The sequence below is a fragment of the Macrobrachium rosenbergii genome, chromosome 51, assembly GCF_040412425.1.
Source record: "Macrobrachium rosenbergii isolate ZJJX-2024 chromosome 51, ASM4041242v1, whole genome shotgun sequence".
Taxonomy (NCBI): domain Eukaryota; kingdom Metazoa; phylum Arthropoda; class Malacostraca; order Decapoda; family Palaemonidae; genus Macrobrachium; species Macrobrachium rosenbergii.
In genome coordinates, this window is record NC_089791.1 from 66900315 (window position 1) to 66912655 (window position 12341).

At 39.4% G+C, this 12341-nt stretch overlaps 1 protein-coding gene across 4 annotated transcripts in view; it reads left to right on the top strand.

The window, feature by feature from the left end:
- LOC136833470 (solute carrier family 49 member 4 homolog) overlaps window positions 1–12341 on the top strand; it is an 88924-nt gene that overhangs the window by 62893 nt on the left and 13690 nt on the right. The window lies entirely within an intron of this gene.

Here is a 12341-nt window from a genome sequence, read left to right on the forward strand (position 1 = left end):
CTCTGGAGTTAAAATATGCCGCTCGTTCTAGTGTCAACATGCACATTCTGCTAAGAGGCTATACTGTCTTAGTGTTCATGATATTTTTTGGAGATTTCAATACTTGTAAGTGAAAGAGAGGGGGAAATGCTAGCTGAAGTACCGCAGTACAAGTATGATTTTTCCCCTGTTCTATTCTTAGATTTGGGGAAACTGCTTGTTTTGCCCGGTGGGGGAATTTTAGATCAGTATAGCATTTCCCTCTCTCTAGACTGAAATTCCCTCTCCTTTTCTACCTAAAAGGAAAGAATTCTTAACTAGACTAGTAGGTACTTGTGTTGTCAAACATCGATGTTTTCTGTTTGCAGCAAAAAAAAAAAAAAAAAAAAAATCATGTTGGAAATCAAATGTATTGGAAAATGATTTCCCCTTCAGGATACTGAAAATATCCTGGAAGGCAAAAAGGGAAAATAGCAGGATATCAGAATGAAAGTGAACCATATTTTGTGAAGAATGATGAATAATAATATAATTACATCATAAACCAAACAGCAGAACTAAAATCATGTCGAAAAAGCTGCGTGCATGAAAGAAGGAGGAGATCATGACGCGTTGGAAGGGACCCAGTGTTCAGTGAAATGTTACAGATTTCGTTGGAAAGGACTGAAAAATGATAAGTCGTCGTTTGTTAGTGAAAAATGTCAGGAAATTCAAATAAATTAGCAATGGAACTCCCAAAAATTGAATCCACATCTAGAAATGGCAAGATACCGCAGCACCTGCAGGTGAAGTGGTCCAATTCGGGTGTTCTGTGCATGTGGCTGTTTGAAATGAAGTCGTGATTTTGTGAACCATCTGAAAGGTTTTTTTTTTTGTGATAGTTATAACATAAATTACAAAACTGCATTGGTGTGATAGATATAACATGAATTACAAAACTGCGTTGGTGTATCATTTGCTGATGGGTTACCGGGAAATACCAGCAGTGCAAAATAAGACCAGGTTTTATTTTCAGCCAGAATACTAATAATAAAAAATGCAAACTGTGATACGGAACATGTATATCACTGCAATGAAATTAGTGCAGGACATTTGGTGTTATTGGAGAACAATGATACTTAGAAAATATCTTGAATATCAAAAAACTTAAAAACTGCTGTTTCACATTTTACCTTCTTAGCAGTAGAAACCTCCTTTTACTGATCATTTTACAAGCATACACTAGTAAATATATATTTTTTCACATGTATCACTCCATATTGATCGATCTTTCCTTGTAATATACCTTCGCTAAGGTAAGATTTCAAGCCTTCATCTGTGACGTTTCTTAAGTATGAAGTTTTCCTAGGGACCTCTTCTGGTTTGCATGTAATCATATACTCTAATTTATGTTCCATTACTCTGCTTTTGATCGGAAAACTTGATAATTTCAAAAACTTCAGACGGTCCTTACCATTTGTCCATAATTTTTCAAACCATTCTGTGATATTATCATAGTTCTCCAATAACACCAAATGTCCTGCTCTAATTTCATTGCAGTGATATACATGTTCCGTATCACGGTTTGCATTATTATTAGTATTCTGGCTGGAAATAAAACCTGGTCTTTTTTTGCACTGCTGGTATTTCCCGGTAACCCATCAGCAATTGATACACCAATGCAGTTTTGTAATTCATGTTATATCTATCACAAAAAATACCTTTCAGATGGTTCACAAAATCACGACTTCATTTTAAACAGCCACATGCACAGAACACCCGAATTGGACCACTTCACCTGCAAGTGCTGCGGTATCTTGCCATTTCTAGATGTGGATTCAGTTTTGGGGGTTCCATTACTAGTTTATTTGAATTTTTAAATTTCAAATTTTCAATGTATCAGTAAGAGTTATGAGCAGGGAATTCAAGACTGGAGGTAGGAGGTCCAGACCACTACCGGAATTCCCCAGGGAAATATCCCCCACGGAATCTTAGAACTGGGGGAAAAGATGGACTGTTACACTCTGCCCCGTAACTGTCATCTTATTTGCTTTGTTTTCTCGCTTTCACGTCTTTCTAGGGTTGCTCCGCTCGATACAATTACGCTGTTGTGTAGTATTCATGGTCCATTTTTATCAAAAGAATAATAATAAAAACCAGAAGCATAATTTCCACATGTATCTCATCTGAAAGAGAATAGATTATACCTCTCTTTTTCCACACGATCTTGAATCTGAATGAAAAATGTTGAGGCTGTAATTGGGAACCTGCCAGCTTAAGTTTTTTTTTTTAATTGGTAATCATAGTAACTATGGATATTTATTCTTAATTGGGCGAATTAACATGAAATGAGTTGCAATAAGAATATGAAACGAAATTGATAGCACCTGTTAGACGGAAGCGTTTCAGCCACTAGACTGATAGTTCTCAACTATTATAACTTATATTTGGCCTCGGGAAAACCTACCACTAGTAAGAAGAACTTTCAGGGTGGAGTCTCACAGCCATCTTTTCTGGATTCTTTTGGCATCTTGCCATGAAACTCAGGACCAATTAACAATGATCCTTTTAATATTTATATATAATTGAAGCTGTGTATGTCCGTTACAACGATGAGGCGCAAACAATATCTTTGGTAACTTTGTCCGTTACAACGATGAGGCGCAAACAATATCTTTGGTAACTTCATTATTGTCACTAGTTTAGGCTAATTTGTGGTGCATGATCATGGAAATAAATAGGTCGGTTTATGGCTACTTGTTCCAACACTGCGGCAAGATATTAAAAGATGCAGTTAAACTTGCCAGCACGAGACTAGCTTATTCCAACCTCATGCTCTTTTTACTCTTGACACAGGCTGTAAAATATAATGCAAAAAATGACTTTTTGCAGATACCATTCATTTAAAAATAAGTATGGTTTTTTTTTTTAACTTCTTATGAACTGCAATCATTCCCTGCGTTAACTTATTTGAAATGATTTTCCGTTCTCTCGTTTAATAGAATTTTAAGAATTTTGTAACAAATACGGTTTTTGACGTCATTATGACCTTTTCTCCTGTTCGATTCTCTAAATATTCGTTATTTTATGAATGTTCCTTTAATTTTGGACCTGTTTCATACTTAACAAACTAGTATCTTAAAACCCTGAAAATGTCAGTAAACTGTTTTTGGCTATGAATTGCTTGCACGACGCACCAGACCTTTGAGTTTGAATGAATGGGTAATCAGAGATGAAAATTAGATCAAATAATATCACTTACTCGAAAAATGAATATTGACGATTTTTATACTTGGCGAAAAAGAGAGTCGGTGTGAACAGATTCTGAAGCTTAGTAGAACAGAACGACCCACGTTTTCTTAGCCTGCTTTTCTAAACTGCTCTGACAAGTATGAAGTCTGGATTCGTGAATGCATTAGATCTAGAGAGTATTTATCGTAGAACGATGAATTCCCCCAGTATCCCATAACAGTTTAATATGGAATAAGGCCTTTTAATCCACATGGCAAACACGCCAAGACGAAGTATATAACGTTACTCCACCTTTGCAGTTTTGAAAAGTTGTAAATAATATGAATTAATATCTGGGTGCACAATTTTGTATACAATTTTAGATGTACATACATATGTAATACTATATATATATATATATATATGTATATATATATGTATATATATATATATATATATATATATATATATATATATATATATATATATATATATATATATATATATATATATATATATATATATATATATATATATTTCAACGAATGGAACTTCTCTCCCAGCAGTCTCACCCGTTTTTACATCCGTAACGTAACTGAGAATGAAATAAAATTCATTTCAATTGTTTTAATTACTAGAACTGTGGGTTTCCATGCGCCCCTTCATAAACTCTCTCCTTCATTCTCCCAAATGGTTAAACCTTTAACCCTTCTCTGTGTTCAAATGACTGCCTAAGGCCTTGTTTCCAGCTGACCTTTATGCCTTCTTGGCAGCGTCAGACAATGGGCAAAGTAGGAGCCAAAAATAAAAAACAAAGTTGGCGCCACCTGCCATGGCAAACCCTCCACGAAGTTTAACTGGATGCCATGCGCTCAATATAGAAACGTGACGAAGACTGACCTTTTGTGCTATCTACCTGGATGCCCAGGTGTGATCTCCAAGATTATTAATAGACAATGCGACGGCAATCGCGAGAGAAGTGCTCAGAACTCCACTGAGGACAGAGGTCCTTACCCTTGCCTGCCCCTTGCACCCTCCAAGTGTTCGACCCCGAGGTTCGAACGAGTATACTTTTGTTGTGGCATTTCCCTTAATTCCCTCCTCCAGCGTCTGCGCCCTATTGAACGAGGACATCGTCATCTTGATGAAGGTAATGTACCAGAATGAGGTTTCTTAGTCAGTCGTGATTCCTGTTATTTCTGTTTGATTTAATTTCTCTCCCATTGTGCGATCACCTTCAGTAATTTGTGTTGAAGCACCCAGTGTTAACGTAATTATGAATTTAGTGTTGAACTGAGTTATTTGTCACCATTTGTGCATTCCCTCAGTTCCCTTTGAGTGTCTTATAATTCTTGCAAGTAACCATCTTGCATATATTGCAGATAGGCCTTGGCTGTGGAACCCTTCGGCTCTATCCCATGTTCAGTACCCCTGCTACCCCCTCTGCAATGTTCCTGTTATGAAGACATCAGTAGCGTAGAATATTTATCCTGTGTAGGATTCATTCATTTAGCAGGCCCTTATTATTACCTGCCCAGTAATTCATCACTCTTCTGATCAGTGTTTGTTATGCAAATATAATTAGTTAAGAGGACCCTTGAGTTTACGTAATCTTCCCTCACGTGAAGAAGGCCTTAAGCCACAATATTTCCCTTGCTTTGTTTGCGTAGGAAGTTGCCCTAATATTGAGTCAAATGTGTAATAAATACAGTAGATTTCTTGATAATGTAAAGAACCTCCTGTGTTCATCCGTTGCCACCCAGAATCAAGTAAGTATCCCTCGGACATTTGTAGCAACTGGCGTACCTTGCCAAGTGTGCAATTGCTTTGCAATTATCAGTGGAATAGCAACTGCTAAGCTGGTCTGTATAATTGGGGACGACCCTGGTATCATAACCCCCTCCATTTTAAGCACATGAGAAGCGCCAGTTTCACAGCGTAAGTATGTGTCGAAATATCTTGTTTAGGTTTATGCTAGGTTCAAAAAAGTGACTGCAATCAGTGTTAGGTAACTGATAGACCACATGCATGCCAAATTAGTTCATGAGAAGAGAGAGCTTATTAACCATTCCACGAGATTTTGTGCTATCGCATGTTATCTACATGTTTTAAGAACAATTGAGTCTTTTCAGACACCCTGAATCTGTTTGTTTCAAACAATATTGAGTTTCTTCAGACATACTGAACCTGTTCACTCGAAGAGCCCTGAGTCTTTTCAGACATACTGATTTTCTAATGGGTCACGCCCATATAAGCGTTATCTCAAGATGTCTACGACATCCAAAGCCCAGCAAAATGAGGACTTCAAGTTCTACAGTACATGTATGCTGGAAAGGACATGGGGCTGTCAGGACAAGCCCTGAGGGATTGGGTCCAAAAGAGAGTAGACGATGCCAAGGCATAAAAAGAGGCAAAAAGAATAGCCTGGGAGAAACGAGAAGAGGCAGAACGGCAGGAGAAGAAGAAAGAAAGAATAGCCCAGGAAAAATGAGAAGAGGCAGAAAGACAGGAGAAGGAGAAAGAAAGGCAGGAGAAGAAGAAAGAAAGGCAGGAGAGGGAGAAAGAAAGAGCTCATCAGCTTGCAATGGCAGCTCATGACATGCGCAACACACCAACGCCCTCTCCTCACTCACCCCTCAGCAGTGTAGGCACCCTTATAAGAAAATGGGATGAAGCCACGCCTGAAGCCTGGCTTGACCATATTGAAAGGGTCTTGACAACCTGTCAGCCCTCTACTGAAGAAGTGTGTCTGATCATGGGAAAGCACCTTGAAGGGAAGGGTGCCATTGCATTCAATGCTCTCCCTCCTGAGGACAAGGAAATCTTGCCCTTGTCCGCCCAGCCATTATAAAAGCTTTTGAAATAACCCCCAACTGTTGGAGCAAAAGGTGGAGGAATATGCCCAAGGAATCAGTCCAGACCTGGTCTGAGTGGATCTTCAAAAAGACCCAGGCCCTAAAACGATGGCTAGAATCTCTGAAAGCCACTAGTGTGGAAGATGTCCTCAAACTATTCCAGCTCGAGGACCTCTTATTTTATGCCCCACCAGCTCTTGCCACTCATCTATGTGATAAGGCGCCTAAGACAGTGGTCGAGTGCTGCCATTGGGCTGACATTTCGGATACGCATCATCCCCATCTTAGTTCCCATGGACGAAAATTATATCCCTCCTTGCCTGCCTCAACCAACTCCCAACAACCTTACAAGAATGGGCACCCCCATAAGAAACCTGTGTGTAGGTACTGTAAGAGAACAGGGCAACCCACTGAATAGTGCCGCTTGAAGGTTGAGAATCAACCAGAAGACCCTTCTAAGCTCTCAAATGGGACAACACCCCAACGAGCCACACCTAGGTTGTGGACAAGGGGTAAAGGACCTGCTCCCTCCAGTGGGATGCCAGGTAAAGATTATAGCCGGACTTATTGTCCCACTTTCTAAGTCTATGGGCACTCCGCCCAATGGGCAAAATGCCCTAGTAATAATAAGTCAAGTATGTCTGCCCTTGCCTTGGCAGTCACTGACCCAACATCCTTAGGTCCTCCAGCCCAGAGTCCCATTTACGTGGCACCTCCCGAGGTAGGTGACCCCCCAGCCAAGTCAAGGCATTTGATGATTCTGGCGCACAATTGTCTCTCATAAGGGAAGACAAAGTTCCCCATGGAGCTACCATTAACAGATGTAAACTCGTCACGATTGAAGGTGCCAATCATTTTAAGATGATACTTCCTACTGAAATCTGTGACCTTGCAGTAGCTAGACACATTCCTGGAGGCTATGACATCTTTGTGGGACAGGACTTCCAATCCCCATCTAAGTTACAGCAATCCAGGGATCCAAATCCCCCAAATCATTCATTAGGCACGAGTAAGCCTCAAACACCTGCATTTGTTCCACTGCCAGTGCCACCTGAGTGCGATGTGCAGTGGCCCCCTCCATCAAGATTGATTCCAAATCCCATTCCGGTGCCCTGGCGATTCACAATCTCTGACAGTGTCACTTGGGTGCACTGAAGACGAGCAATTTCCAAATCAAATATTTGTGCCTGACCCTGCCTTAGTGCCAGTGCCAGAGCACTTCCCCGATCTCCTTTCCAGAGATCCTAGTCCAGGCCCCCCTCTTTTCTCCCGGCTTGGCTCCGTTACCAATGTCGGTAAGAGAGGCAGCTCCTTCTGACCACAACAGAAGCTCACCCAAGGGTGTGGCCTTGCAACCTGTGCCTAAGCTGGTCACTCTTACCTGTGAGCCTCTCACGCCCCCCACGACTGCTTCCTCTCTGTCTCAGTCCACTGCAGACGCAACAGTGAGTAAGGATTCTGCCATGTTTCAAATGGCCATTGAACTCAAGGAACTGCGACGGATCATGGTAGAGCTTGCAAAGAAGGCCTATGTGCCAGCCGTCAAAGAAGCCGATATAGGTGGCACTCAAATACCCTCCCGGGCTCAGTTCCACTGATTCCCTGACCGAGACCAACCAAAGTGGAGGAAATACCACGGGCGTGGATAATTCCAGGTAGCTTAAAGAGAGCCCCTGAGCCCTAATGGCACCCGTGCCAAACTTTTCCCTACAAAGACTTTGGCACCTCTATCCAGAAGAGGATGTCAGGGTCCTTCACCTAATTATTTCCCTTATAACCCTGTCCTTTAGTCTTTTCCTTTAACATTTCCCTTCCTTACTTTTGATGATTACTCACATTTATTTTATGCCTTACCAAGGCCCCATTTTACTTTAATTCCCTCTGCCAGTGCAGAGTGCCATTGACGGATGTTCCAATAGTATAAGTCCCATGACTTCCCTTTCATGCCTACCACAGCATGATACATTTAAAAGACGATATGCTATCTCCATTAGTTATTATTATATGAGTGCCAACTTGGCACAGTGCCATTATTATAGATGTTGGCAAATGATCCTGCTGGAGGAGTTGCACCCTCTGGCTACCTTTGTGGCCTTCTTAGGCTAAGAACGAACCTAGCCATTTTCCATAGGCTAAGGAATGTAATTTCAGCATATTTAATCATCACCTTTTATGAACAATCATTGATTACTCCGAATCTGTCATCTATTCTCTTTGTGAATCTCTGTAATAAATCTTGATTCTCAGACTCGTGACCTTGTATTTATAGTGCCTGAATGGCACTGAGCCATTGCTCAAATATCGTGGAAACACCCAACTAAGCTCACGTTTACCTTATTGTAATGCCTCGTCAAGGCAGACTAACTGCATGTGTGCAAAATTCGTAACTGATTATTATTAAGAGTGCATGAAGTATCTCTAGAATTAACCTAGTATTAATTCATCGTTTCAACTATACCATTACGTTGTGAGAATATTCTGATTAACGTTGTGAGAATATTCTGATTAATGCTGCCTTAACGTAATAGGAATTTAATGATAAGAATATGTCATTTCTAGCAGCAAGTATTTATTCTGCCTTAACGTAAATGTCACAGTGTTGTTTTGCCTCTTGAAATGAATTGCTATGCAGAAGTTTAAGTTAAATTACAAGTCACCAAAGGGAAATGAGAGAGAAGTGAAGTAAATTAAAGTCTTTAAGTGAGTTTGCTTGCAGGTAATCATTCTCACCCGATCTACGGTGTGAATGCTAACTTGGTTGGGGAGGTGAAATGCATGGAACTTCTTTCCAAGCAACCTCACCTGTTTTTACATCCGTAACATAACTGAGAAAGAAATAAAATTCATTTCAATTGTTTTAATTTCTAGAAATATGGGTTTCCACTTGCCCCTTCATAACCTCTCTCCTTCATTCCCCAAAATAGTTAAACCTTTAACCCTTCTTTCTGTTCAGATGACTGCCTAAGGCTTTGTTTCCAGGTGACTTTATGCCTTCTTGGCGGCGTCAGACAACGAGCAAAGTAGGAGCCAAAAAAAAAAAAAAAGAAGTTGGCTCTGCCTGCCATGGTAAACCCTCCATGAAGTTTAACTGGATGCCATGTGCTCGATATAGAAAATGTGATGAAGATTGACCTTTTGTGCCATCTACCTGGACGCCCAGCTGTAATCTCCGAAGTTATTAATAGACGATGCAACAGCAATTGTGAGAGAGAAGCGCTCAGAACTCCACTGAGGACAGAGGTCCTTACCCTTGCCTGCCCCTTGTTCCCTCCACATGTTTGACCCCGAGGTTCGAACCAGTATACTTTTGTAGTGGTGTTTCCCTTAATTCCCTCCTCCAGCATCGGCGCCCTATTGAATGAAGACATCGTCATCTTGACGAAGGTAATGTACCGGAATAAAGTTTCTTAGTCAGTCATGATTCCTGTTATTTCTCTGTCTGATTTAATTTCTCTTCCATTGTATGATCACCTTCAGTAATTTGTGTTGAAGTATCCAGTGTTAACGTATTATGCATTTAGTGCTGAAATGAGTTATTTGGCACCTTCTGTGCATTCCCTTAGTTCCCTTTTAGCATCTTATTATTCTTGCAAGTAACCATCTTCCATATATTGCAGGTAGGCCTTGGCTGTGGAACCCCCCCGCTCTATCCCATGTGCAGTACCCGTTCTACCCCTCTGCAATGTGTCCTGTTATGAAGACATCATTGGCATAGAATATTTATCCTGTGTAGGATTCATTCATTTAGCAGGCCCTTATTATTACCTGCCCAGTAATTCATCATTCTTCTGATCGGTGTTTGTTATGTAAATATAATTAGTTAAGGGGACCCTTAAGTTTATATAATCTTCCCTCACATGAAGAAGGCTTTAAGCCACAGTATTTCCCTTGCTTTGTTTGCGTACACGAAGTTGCCCTAATATTGAGTCAGATGTGTAATAAATACAGTAGATTTCTTGATAATGTAAAGAGCCCTCTGTGTTCATCCGTTGCCATCCAGAATCAAGTAAGTGTCCTACGGACATTCGTAGAAATATATATATATATATATATATATATATATATATATATATATATATATATATATATATATATATATATATATATATATATATATATATGTATATATATATATATATATATATATATATATATTATATATATATATATATATATATATATATATATATATATATATACATTATATATATATATATATATATTATATATTATATTCTTCTCATATATACGATATATAAATATATTTAGTTGTATTCTTCTCAGTCACAATTAAAAACTCTATTTCCAATTAAGAACTCTGGTTTCTCCTTTCTCCTTGTGGTTTCATTGTGATTATATTGTATACATTGTATTATATATATATATATATATATATATATATATATATATATATATATATATATATATATATATATATATATATTATTATTAGAAGTTACAAGAAGTCGCTGCACAGCTGATCCTTAATTTTCCCTTATGTTACTGAGAGTAGAATCGTTGCTGCATAGCCGATCCCAGTTGACCTAGATATCAAAACACTTAAAGTTATCAACAGTTCGATCTGTCTCTTTTCTTTACCTGAAACAGACATTTAGAGGGCACGGTCGAAAAGGACGAGGATGAGAGGCTGAGTCCGCTCCCTTAAGCAGCTTAGCCCAACTAAGCTGCTTAAAACAACTATTCTAAAGGCAGATTAAGCTCACTGAATTGTCTTTCTGCAGGATACCTGGGAAGCTACAAGCTGATGGCCGGAACACCTGGAAAATGACACATCTTTTGCACACAGTCACCATACTTGGCAGATCTCTGTACACAGGAACTACACTTGGCCGAGGCCTTAAAAGTAGACAGGACAGGAGAGAAAGCAGTGAGTTAGATATGGGCAGTTGGTCAGTTAGCAGTTAACCGGCAGTTCGCCAGAGAAATCGTATGCGCTTGAGAGGTGCTGAAAGGCCTCCCTTTCCTCCCTGTCCACACCCGACTCCAGACTCAAGTCCAACTCTACGGTCATCCTCTAGTGAATCGTCCAAGCGATAGTGTGCAGTGCCATACGTGTGATTGTCCCTCGTCATTCTTCGCCAGAGACCCGCTTCCCTAAGGTAAAGTACGAGCAAAGACTTTTCAGTCACGACAGTTTGCCCTTTAGAAGTGTTTATTGGGTGCCAGTATTCTACCTCTATCCTTGTGCCATTTTATCCAGTGCCATTGGCAATGTTCTGTGTTCAAGTGTAAAGTGTTCATTCATTCCTCGAGTCCTTGGCCACCATCAGTACAGCCTCGAGTCATTGTGTGTGTTATATTTTCCCTTTACTGGCGTGTAATGTTTACCTCTCGATTGCAGAGGGCCGTTGCTGTGGACTCATTTTGGACTGTGCCTTGCCATCATTCAAGGCTTCAGTAGAAAGATCTTCAGGAGTTGCAAGCCTCCTAATAATTCATTTACCCATTTTCCTCTTGATTCTTTTCTGTAAATATAATTACTTAATTTAACTTAAGCTCATCGAATCATCCCCATTTTTCTTTTCTTTTTATGATTTCCCTTAACGTAAAGTCAGATTTCTAAGGCCAAATTAAAGAAAGATCCGTTGCCGGCCTGTAAAGCATCTCACGAATCTAGAAATCCAGGAAAATACACACACACACACACACACATATATATATATATATATATATATATATATATATATATATATATATATATATATATTTATATATAATGATTTATATATAATTATATACAAAATTGTGCACCAGATATTAATTCATATCATTTACAACTTTTCAAAACTGCGTGTTTGCCATGTGGATTAAAAGGCCTTATTCCATGTTAAACTGTTATGGGATACGGGGGAAATTCATCGTTCTACGATAAATACTCCCCAGATCTAATGCACTCACGAATCCAGACTTCATACTTGTCAGAGCAGTTTAGAAAAGCAGGCTAAGAAAACGTGGGTCGTTCTGTTCTACTAAGCTTCAGAATCTGTTCACACCGACTCTCTTTTTCGCCAAGTATAAAAATCGTCAATATTCATTTTTCGAGTAAGTGATATTATTTGATCTAATTTTCATCTCTGATTGCCCATTCATTCAAACTCAAAGGTTTGGTGCGTCGTGCAAGCAGTTCATAACCAAAAACAGTTTACCGACATTTACAGGGTTTTAAGATACAAGTTTTGAGAGGTATGAAACAGGTCCAAAATTAAAGGAACATTCATAAAATAACGAATAGTTAGAGAATCGAACAGGAGAAAGGTCATAATGACGTCAGAAACT